Source organism: Dipodomys spectabilis, unplaced genomic scaffold, assembly GCF_019054845.1.
Source record: "Dipodomys spectabilis isolate Male_0828 unplaced genomic scaffold, ASM1905484v1 ptg000095l, whole genome shotgun sequence".
Taxonomy (NCBI): domain Eukaryota; kingdom Metazoa; phylum Chordata; class Mammalia; order Rodentia; family Heteromyidae; genus Dipodomys; species Dipodomys spectabilis.
Window position 1 is genome coordinate 14,454,708 of NW_024870772.1, and position 10,169 is coordinate 14,464,876.

A 10,169-nucleotide genomic window follows, 5' to 3' on the forward strand; every position below is an offset into this window, starting at 1 on the left:
CAATTTACCATTGTAACCTGATGTCTCTATCAAACACAGTTTTAGCATGTATGGAGGAGAATGCTGACCAAAAGCTTTGCTATTCTCCAATTCTGTCTTTAGATATTCTTTTTATTTGAATGTTAAGCAGATACCGGAACAAGAATGCACCCAAGAAACAGTAAGTGACATTGATGAAATTAATCATGAGGTCTCTACATTAGATAAAATTAGCTTTATCATTTAAAGTCAGTTCTTACCACCTTCAGAAAATACCAATGGCAAATTAAATTTAATTCCAAACTTGTGTGACATTCACTGTCTCATGTAAGGCTGAAGTGGAAATTTCAGCATGAAATCTGAGATCTGTACTTACAAAATATTTTAATACTGAATGTGCTTTTTTGGTTCACATTAGCCATGAAGTCTTTAATCCTATACATATATACCTTACAGATATTTAAAAGTCATGTTCAATTGGTTTAATTTCAGTACTTACCTAACATTCATATATATAAACTATTCTGTAGTCAGTGTCTTAGCATATTTTGTAATATATGCATGGTTACCTAGAAAATATTGATGGGCACCAGTGTCCTTGTGGCTATAATCCTAGTTACTCAGGAAACTGAGGTCTGAGGATTACAGTTTGAAATAAGCCCAGGCAGAAAACCAAATCATTAGATACTTATTCCAATGAACCAGAAAAAAGTTAACACTAGAGGTATGGCAAAAGAGATAGTATGTCATCTATGAGTGAAAATGCCACGCAACAGTAACAGATCCTGAGTTCAAGCCTCAGTACTGGCAGAAAGAAAGAGATGAAAGAGAGAGAGAAGAAAGGAGGGAGGAAGGGAAGAAGGAGGAACAAAAGAAGGAAAGAGGAAAGAAGGACAGAGGAAAGGAAGGAAGGAAGAAGGAGGAGGAAGGAAAGAAGGGAGGAAAGAAGGAAGGAAGGAAGGAAGGAAGGAAGGAAGGAAAGAAGGAAGGAAAGAAGGGAAGGAAGGAGGGAGGGAGAGAAGGAAGGAAGGAAGGAAGGAAGGAAGGAAGGAAGGAAGGAAAGAAATATTGATGGCTGCAAATTTTCTGAGATGCCTTCACCACATCGATCTTTGTAAATGTATCAGGAAATGCATCATCTTCACTGACAGGATCAACAATAACATGAAAATGGATACATAGGCTACAGAAAGCTAGGAAGTATAATAAATATACTCAGATAAATATGGATTGTGGGGTAGCACACAAAGGAAAATTATATGAACTCACATACTGATTGTAATTGCTAGCCTTTCAACAATTCAATCATCAGCTTCATATTTAGGAAAGTACAAAAATAGCAAAGTCAAACTTTCAAGAAAACAATGTCTTATTTGTTCCCCTACTCTTTATTTATTTATTTATTTATTTTAAGATTGCTATTGAACTCCTAAGAAAAGCAGCATCCTTATCAAATGTGCTAAAATCATGTTACATAGAATAAAAGAGACCGATTGCAATAACATTCAGGAACACAGGATAACTGACTACAGGCTAGTATTACTTCAAATTAAATGACCCCAATTGTTGCAGAGGTGGAAATGGAGGGCAATGAGGAGGGGAATATGCTGAGTGAGTCAGGCTCAGAGAGACAGTAGGCATATGCTTTCTCTCATATGCAGAAGTTAGATCTAAATTACATACATATATCAAAATATATACAGGGCCTTGTACATATACACAAATATAAATTGAAAAAAGTGCAGTATAACCAGGAAGGATTCAATTGGTGTAACTACTTTGAATAACTAAGAGTTTAACAAAATGAATCTTATGAAGCTGGAACATCTTGTCAGGGCTGGAAGTCTGGTCAATGAGAGGTGACGCAGATGAAGTAAGGTCAGGTCTGGCCAGCATATTGGCCACATGGTGGACTGTAGGGTCTGGCATCTTGTCTTCATGCTGGGAGAAGGAACCTCCCTGGCCCCACCCCATCCCTTGCCTCCCAGGTAATGGGCATGCCCTAGCCCCAGAAGCAGGGATAGGCAACTGGCTGATAGATTACTGCATCTATCAGGCCAGTGCCTGAGACTGGTAATATCCTGAGGATCTGCCCCCTGTGCCAACCTATTTAGGCCCGGACCAGTCTAGCTGCCAGAAGACCGTGCTACTTGTGTCTCTGTGATCCTGTCCTGTGTGCTGTCTCCTGGCTCGTCTCCAGTCATCATGACATCCCAATTCAGCTCTCCATTGGAGCTGAACTGGCTTGTTGGTGTTATTTATTTTATTCCTTTCCTCTTTAGTGTTTCCTAGCTGTGTTGTGTGTATTTATGTGCTGCAGGCCTTGGTAACAACTGGCGGCTTGCAGTCTGTTCACCGTATAATAAAGACTCCAATATTCTATATTTTGAAATGTGGCTTCTGGGATGATTTACCTTACAACACAGACAAATGAAGAGAGAGATGGTGGGCAAATACAATGAGAATATTTAGCATACAGGTGTGAAATAGAGCCAGATAACTTGAAGGGATGGGTGGGATGTGAATGGGTGGGGTGACCTTAATTAAGATGCAGTATTCCACAAATTGTTGTTTGTACAATACTTAAAATAATAAAAGATTAAAAATCATGTTTAAAAAATCTCCTAACCCAGAATAACTAAGAAATAACCCAGAAATACTAAAATACTGCCTATAGAAAATCAATATGATTACTTATATTGATGAGGTACACTTTTCTAGGAATAGAGATATGAAGAATTACTTGAGCCTGTCACTACAAATAAACAACATTTAACCCCAGAAAAACACAAGTAAGCTGAGTGGCAAGAAGGACAGCAGAAAGAAAGCTTTAGACACATTGAAGAAAAAAAAAATTAAAACAGGTTACGGATACTCCCTAAGTTTATCTTTCGAAAGAAAATTTTACATGTAGATGGTATTTTGTAGATAATTACTCATACAAAGTTATTATTTCAGTATATGAAACAATACAAATCATGCATGCACAATTTAGAGTCGATGTACCACTAGAAAATTTAAATTTGAATAATAAGACATCAGCATGAAAATACTGGAAAATTTAGGTTAATTTGTATAATCATCATGAAAATAGACTAATTTTCACACCAGCTAAGCTCTCTTTTGTATGTTCATATTTTCTATACCTCTGTTAGGAAAACTGGTCAGGAGTCAAAGAAAGGTACAAATTTTAGTGGTAGAAAAAACAACCAAAACTTAACATTTACAATTTGATGCATCTAATCCAAAATGATTTTAGCAATTTTTTTAATAGCCTTGGTTACACCAAGGATCAATACAAAGCCTAGTATGTGTTTAAGGAATAAGTTCATTTTAATGTTGAATTAACAATATTTTATGCTGAGTTGAGCTGAATGTAGAGAATCACTTTGTGCTGCGTGTTCTTTAATTTTAATTGCCCAATTAGCTGGGGCTGCCTTGTTCATGCTTAACAGAAGCTGCTAGATCCCTTTAGTAAGCAGCACAAGGGTGAGGTCTGGCAGTTTACTCATGTGTAACTAGAAAGTAAAATTACTCTATATTCCTCATAGGCAATATCATAAGAGAACCAACATCTAAACATCTGAAAGTTATGAATAGAAGGGAGGAGCTAATATTGCTTAATCATTAAATAAGATGCATTATTTTCTTTTAAGAAAACATGTTAAGAAGGTGTTTCATCTTTATAGGCCACTTTGCTTAGAAAGAAGAATTTCTTCTGTAAAAAGACATTGTTGAAAATTATGATCCTTGATGCAAAAACAGGAACAAGCAAAAAGTATTAGATAGCTCTACTTCTACTACCATACAAAAGTGAGTATCTTAATGTCAAAGAAGTTGTCTTGTCACTAATAAATACAATGACTACTCAAGATATAAGATTTCGATCTTTCAATTTTTGTATTGTTAGTAACATTCTTCTTGATTCTGACAGAATTTATTGTGGAAAAAAACACCGTTTAAATCCCATAAAAATACTGGTTATTTAGCAGATAATGTTTAGTAACTATACTAATATTTTCCTTGTGACAAACATTTTTATAGTAAATAGCAATTATTTTTTAATCATTGAAAATACTTAAATGATGTAATTTTGAAGATGGAAATAAGGTAATTTTGTGTAGTAATAAATAAATAAAAAATAGAGGAGTAAAATAAACATGCAGTAGAAAAAAATGATCACTAAATCAATTTAAACTGATGAGCTATAATTTAATAAAACTGTATACTGCTACTTAAAGATAACCATAAAACAATATTAATTTCCTTTAAAGATAAAATAATATGCATATCTTATAAGGCAAACCAAAAATAATGGAAATTAAAAGTATCAGAAACATATTACAAATCAAGGAGAAAAATAAGATAATAAAAACCTTTTGAGATGTCTTAGGTGTTAGAATTAGTACATGCTAGCTATTATAGCTTATTAGTAGATGTTAGCTATTATATCTTATTTAGTGACTCAAAGGAAATTACAGCTATAAAATGGAGAAAAGAGACATTATGCAACTTGAAATTATACTGTCTGAAATGAAACATGATTGATCTTTCAGTCAAGGGTCCTGCATCAAGGGATTCAATTAAACACAGGTTAAAAAAAATAGGAAAAAAAAGCATTGTGTTGCTAGTGAGCATGTTCAAACATTTATTTTTTTTCTTGGTATTATTGCCTGAACAATAATTTACCCTTTATTCAGCACTGAAAGTAATTTATAGACAATTTAAAGAATGCAGGAGGACATGCAAAGGCTATGTATACATTCTACAATATTTCACATAGACCAGCTAAACATTTGCATGTTGATATAATTGGGCATCCTGTACTAAACCCTCCACATAGACCAAGACTAGACTTTGTGCAATTGTCTGTCTTCTCCAGATGAGCTGAACTGATAGCTGATGGCTAGATAATGACTTAGTGACCTTAAAGAAAGGTCACAGAAATCATCCAGTATAAAGGATTCAACAGAAAAACAACTAAAGACCAAAGAAGGGCAAACATGCATACTCTGCGGAACACTGAAAGAAGGAAGATAATGTGAAAAGAAAAACTTATGATGAAGTGGCGCTAAGTTTTCCAAAACTATTTTTTTTTGCCTGTCCTGTGGTTTGAACTCTGAGCCACAGCATCACTTCAAGCTTTCTCTGAATAGTTTATTGGAGACAAAAGTCCCACAGTCTTTCCTGCCAGCTCTGGCTTCAAATTGTAATCCTGGGATCTCAGCCTCCTGAGTAGCTAGGATTACCCAAAACTAATTTTTTTAATCAGTTAAATTAAGGCATAATAAACTACAGATAAATTCTAGTAAGGTATATTATAGTAAGGATACTATCATAATGTAAAAAATTCAAATGCTCCTAGAGAGAGCAGCACAATATAAAGAACAATGATATTAGTAGAGCCAACTTCCTGTCAAAAGCAACAAGAAACCAGAAGATTAAAATATGGCTTTAAATGCTGACTTGACAAAAAGTCCACTCAGAAATTGATAGAGTGTATAAATATACACCAAAACCAAGTCAAGTTTGAAACACTTAAGGAAAGAAGACATCCAAATTTTATTGTAAGAGACTAATACCACAAAATATAATAAATTTTTCATTCTAACAAATAGAACACCAGATGAAAATTCAGGTCTAGAAGAGAAACAGCAAAAAATTAAAACATGTATAAACATCAAATATTATTTTTGGTTGCTTTCATAATTCTCTTAAAAGATGAAATGGTTAGAGTATATATAGTATCATTGTGTAGTGATATATAAAGACTGAAATGGATATCAATTTAATACTAACTATAAATAGGTTGTGATAAGTTTAGCATGCATATTTTAATACTAGAACAAACATTAAACAGCATTAAAATAGCTAGGCATTGGCTCACACCTGTAATCCTAGCAACTCAGGAGGCTGAGATCTGAGGATCATAGTTCAAAGCTAACCCTGGAAGGAAAGTCTGTGAGACTTTTATCTCTAATAACCTATTCAGAACAAAGATGGATGATAGCCCAGGCAAACAAATCTGCGAGTTTCTTATCACCAAATAATCAATGAAAACCATAGTATAATTTATGCTAGTACAAAATTTTAAGGAGCAAAAACTTTAAAGATTAAGGAAAACATATAAAAAGGTCATATTGAGATACATTTTGGGGTGTGTGTGTGTGTGTGTGTGTGTGTGTGTGTGTGTGTGTGTGTGTGTGTGTGTGTGTGTGTGTGTGAATACTGGGGCTTGAACTCAGGGCCTTTTGCTCTCACTCAGCTTTTTCTCTCATGTTGGTGTTCTATGACTTGAGACAAATCTCTAACCCCGGCATTTTGCTGGTTAATTTGGCATAAGAGTCTTGCAGATTTGTCTCCCTAGACTGATTTTGAAACATTATTCTCAGTTTTTAGACTCCTGAGTTGATAGGATCATAGGTGGGGATGAGCCTCTATTGCCTCACTTATGAAATCCACTGAAAATAAATAATTAGAGGAAAAGTAAAAAATGAGTTAGAATGAGGGAGGATAAGAAAAAGTAATCAATCATGCATGTAGGAAAATATAACAATAATCCCCTCAAATTTAGTAATTATTTGTAAGAATGTAATGACTGATTAAGTGACTACTGGTTTTTATTAATTCAGGTTAAAATTTGGATAGATATCATGAAAAACTAAAAGTAATTATGTTTCTCTAGGGAATATCATAATAAATGCACTCAGCATCAGATGTGGAGACACATTTTTTCATGACCAACACCAAAAGCAAAGAGGTGTAGGGAAGGTAAAGCTCATGTGAAATCTTTGAATATATCCATTATTTTGAAGCTTGAAGTGTCAGCGAAATACATGATAAGGAAAGGAAAGGTGACAAGCAAAGAGAAGATTGCAGAAAACGTGAAGACAAATAATAAGATACTTTTCAAACATGAAGGGAACCAAAGGTCAGTTACAGAGAGAGCAGAGCTTCTTACAGATGGGCAGAACAATTTACTGACTGAAAAGACAGGTGCTGCTAAAACAAAAATCAAATGAGTTCATTGCCTCCCATTCACACAGAGGGCTTAGGAACAGAATCAGAAATAGACACTCAGAGGAATGTCTCAAAGGAATGAGGGAAAAAAATAAAAACACCAAAGAAGAATTGGGCTGTGTTTAACAAGTGCCTGAAAAACAGTTACTTCAATTATTTTTTTTAATGAAAGAAAGAAAAAAATGTGTAAAAATGTATGTCTTTTATATGTCTTTTTTTTCTGGTAGTACTGAAATTTGTATTCAGGGATTCTCAGTTTTTAAGCAGACACTCTACTATATGAGCCACACCTCCAAACCTTTTTGCTTAAGTTATATTTCAGAGTATTGCATTTTTGTCCAGGCTGGCTTCACACTGTAATCCTCCTATCTATATCTTTTTGCATAACATATATTCACCACAACTGGCTTATTATTTGTAATAGGTATGTCAAATTTTTTCATGGGTTACACTCAGATAGATGTGCCTTCCAAATTCTGCCTCCTGAGTCTCTGGAATTAGAGGCATGGACCAGCACTCCAGCCCTACATAAGAATAAAATGGATATCAATAAGGAGATTTTGAATGAAAAAGTGTAAAGATCCTTTTCCCAAATATGTTACATAAGTGACTGAAATTCCAATAGTTATAGAGCAATATGTTCTTCACTCAGAAATCATTCACAAATAAAGAAATTATCAATAGGATGCATTTCAATGTTATTCCCAAAATTTTTGCCAGCACATGAAGGCCATGAATTCCATTTGACTATTTTGACTGGTCACATTGGTATGTTATGGACTCTCGCTGTTAAATAACCCAGGACATGCTATTAATCTCCTCCTATTGAAGTTCATAACAGTCACATTTTTAACTAATTTATGTATGGTAGGGAAATCTGTATGCTTTTGTCATTTCTGATGAACATAATCTGATTTTAAAGGAAAGTTTTCAGTCGTTAAAATTGTTTGGAATTCTTCTGAAGACTTATGGTGATTTTAGTAAATAATGATTTGCAATTCATTTTTTAATGGAATAGTATATGATTAAAACACCATGAAATCTACAGGTAATATGTAAAACATAGCTATAAGAAATACTGATGTAGTTATGTCTTATGTCAAAACAGAACATTTGTGTATGAGTTAGCATAGGAAGATACAGTTGCATGCTTCTGCAATGTCAGAATACGGATTTCAGTATTAATGGAATCACTTTATTATCCATTGACTTTCATCATGTAAGAATTGTCTACAAGGATGGGTAACACATGTGTTAAAGGGTACAACACATGACTTTTATAGAAAGTAGAAAGCAGTGAAAGGCAGATCCTTCTCTATTTCATTCATGTCTTAAAGGATCAGGATCAGATTTTTTAATTGCACCTGACAAGAAATTGATAGCAAGTATAGATAGAAGAGTGTTTGGCTTTTGGAATAATCTATAATAAATGATTTTTAGAGTCCTCTTTCTAGGTCAGCACTTCACAAATAGTTTTTCAAAATCCTAGTTAAAATGTTCTGTTAGCACTAAAGTAATGAATGATATTAGTGATAAAAAAAACATTTCTCCAAATGTATTCCATTATTCAAGGCTGTGGATGAATATCTATATCTAAAATATGTTTTTAAACATTTTATGGCTATTTATAAATTACAAATAAGATATCATGACATTTGGCAAAATAAACTGCAATTACAGTATTTCTCACAAATCTCAGAAAAACAGCATTATGGGAATTAAATAATAACTGCTGTTTTTTAACAAAAGATGCTGTTCCCATAAAACAGAAAACAACAGATAGATGAAAATCACAACAATATCCATTGAAATATTTTCTGACTTGCTGCCTTAGATAGTGAAAAGAATGCTAAGATGTTTACAGAGAAAATCTCCATTCTAAATCTATACTCACTAGCTGAATGACTTACCTATATGGTAAGGAGAAGCTATAGCAGTGGAAAAGGCTAGAAGGGCCCATCCCTACCTCTTTTGTTTATTGACACCCTTACCTCTGAAAATTGGCGTATTAATGTACTTAGAGACAAAGAGCTCTTAAGCTCCAGGCAAGTGCTCTATCACAGCGCCACTTCTGCCCAGACTGGCTTTGAACCGTAATCCTCAGATCTCAGCCTCCTGAGTAGCTTAGGATTACAGGATTACAGGCATGAGCCACTAGCTCCTGGCTCTCAGTTCTCTTGTCTCTGCCTCCTGATTTACTTAAATTTCAGGAATATGCCACCATACCTGTTTGCTGTTGTTCTACTTAAATTAAAGTTACCTATAACACATTGCTTGAAGTATAGACACATTGCTGATTTTGTAAATACCATATTCATTTATGCATCTCTTACTACTTATTCATTGACATTATTGTTGCACATTCATTGGTGTTTTTGTTACCAGAGATAGAAGGGTATTTTATGTTTTCATAGCCATTTTACTGTTTTTTGTTTCGAACATTCTTATTTGTTGTTGCCATAACAATCTCAACCATATCATCTTTGAATAAAACATTGTTTTCCTTATTTAATAATGATACCTACTTCATTTTTATATCTATGCAAATATCTGCAAACTCAGAAGTTGTTATGAATGAATACAATAGTGTCTCTTGTTCTCAAATTTAAAAGCAACTTCTGAGATTTCTTTAGTAATCTTTTCTTTCATGTTTGTTTACTTTGGTTATGATTTGATAATATTTAGTTAGCCCCATTGATTTCTCACTTTCTTTGAACTTTTAACTATTATGGCTTGTTAAAATATATCCATGTTGGCTTCTTGATAAATCATGTAGTTTTTTTTTCTTTTGAAATATCATGAATTTTTAAGGGATGATAGTAAAAAATCTGACTCAACATGTGGAGAAAGGTGAAGTCCTGTTAAGATACTGAAAAACCAGGGCAGGAAAGGTGGCTCTGTGGTAAAGTGTTTGCCTTGCATGCATGAGGCCCTGGGTTCGATTCCTTAGCACCACATAAGCAGAAAAAAAAAATAGAAGTGATGCTGTGGCTCAAATGGTACAGCACTAGCCTTGAGCTAAAGAGCTCAGGCCCAGAGTTCAGGCCCTACGACCCAAAAAAAAAAGATATTAAGAAACCAAACAAATGATCTTTAGCCACTTTAGAGAAATTAGGAATGTCAGGAAGGGTCCCAAAAAATTCTTATATAAATTAAGTAAGTGCATTGAA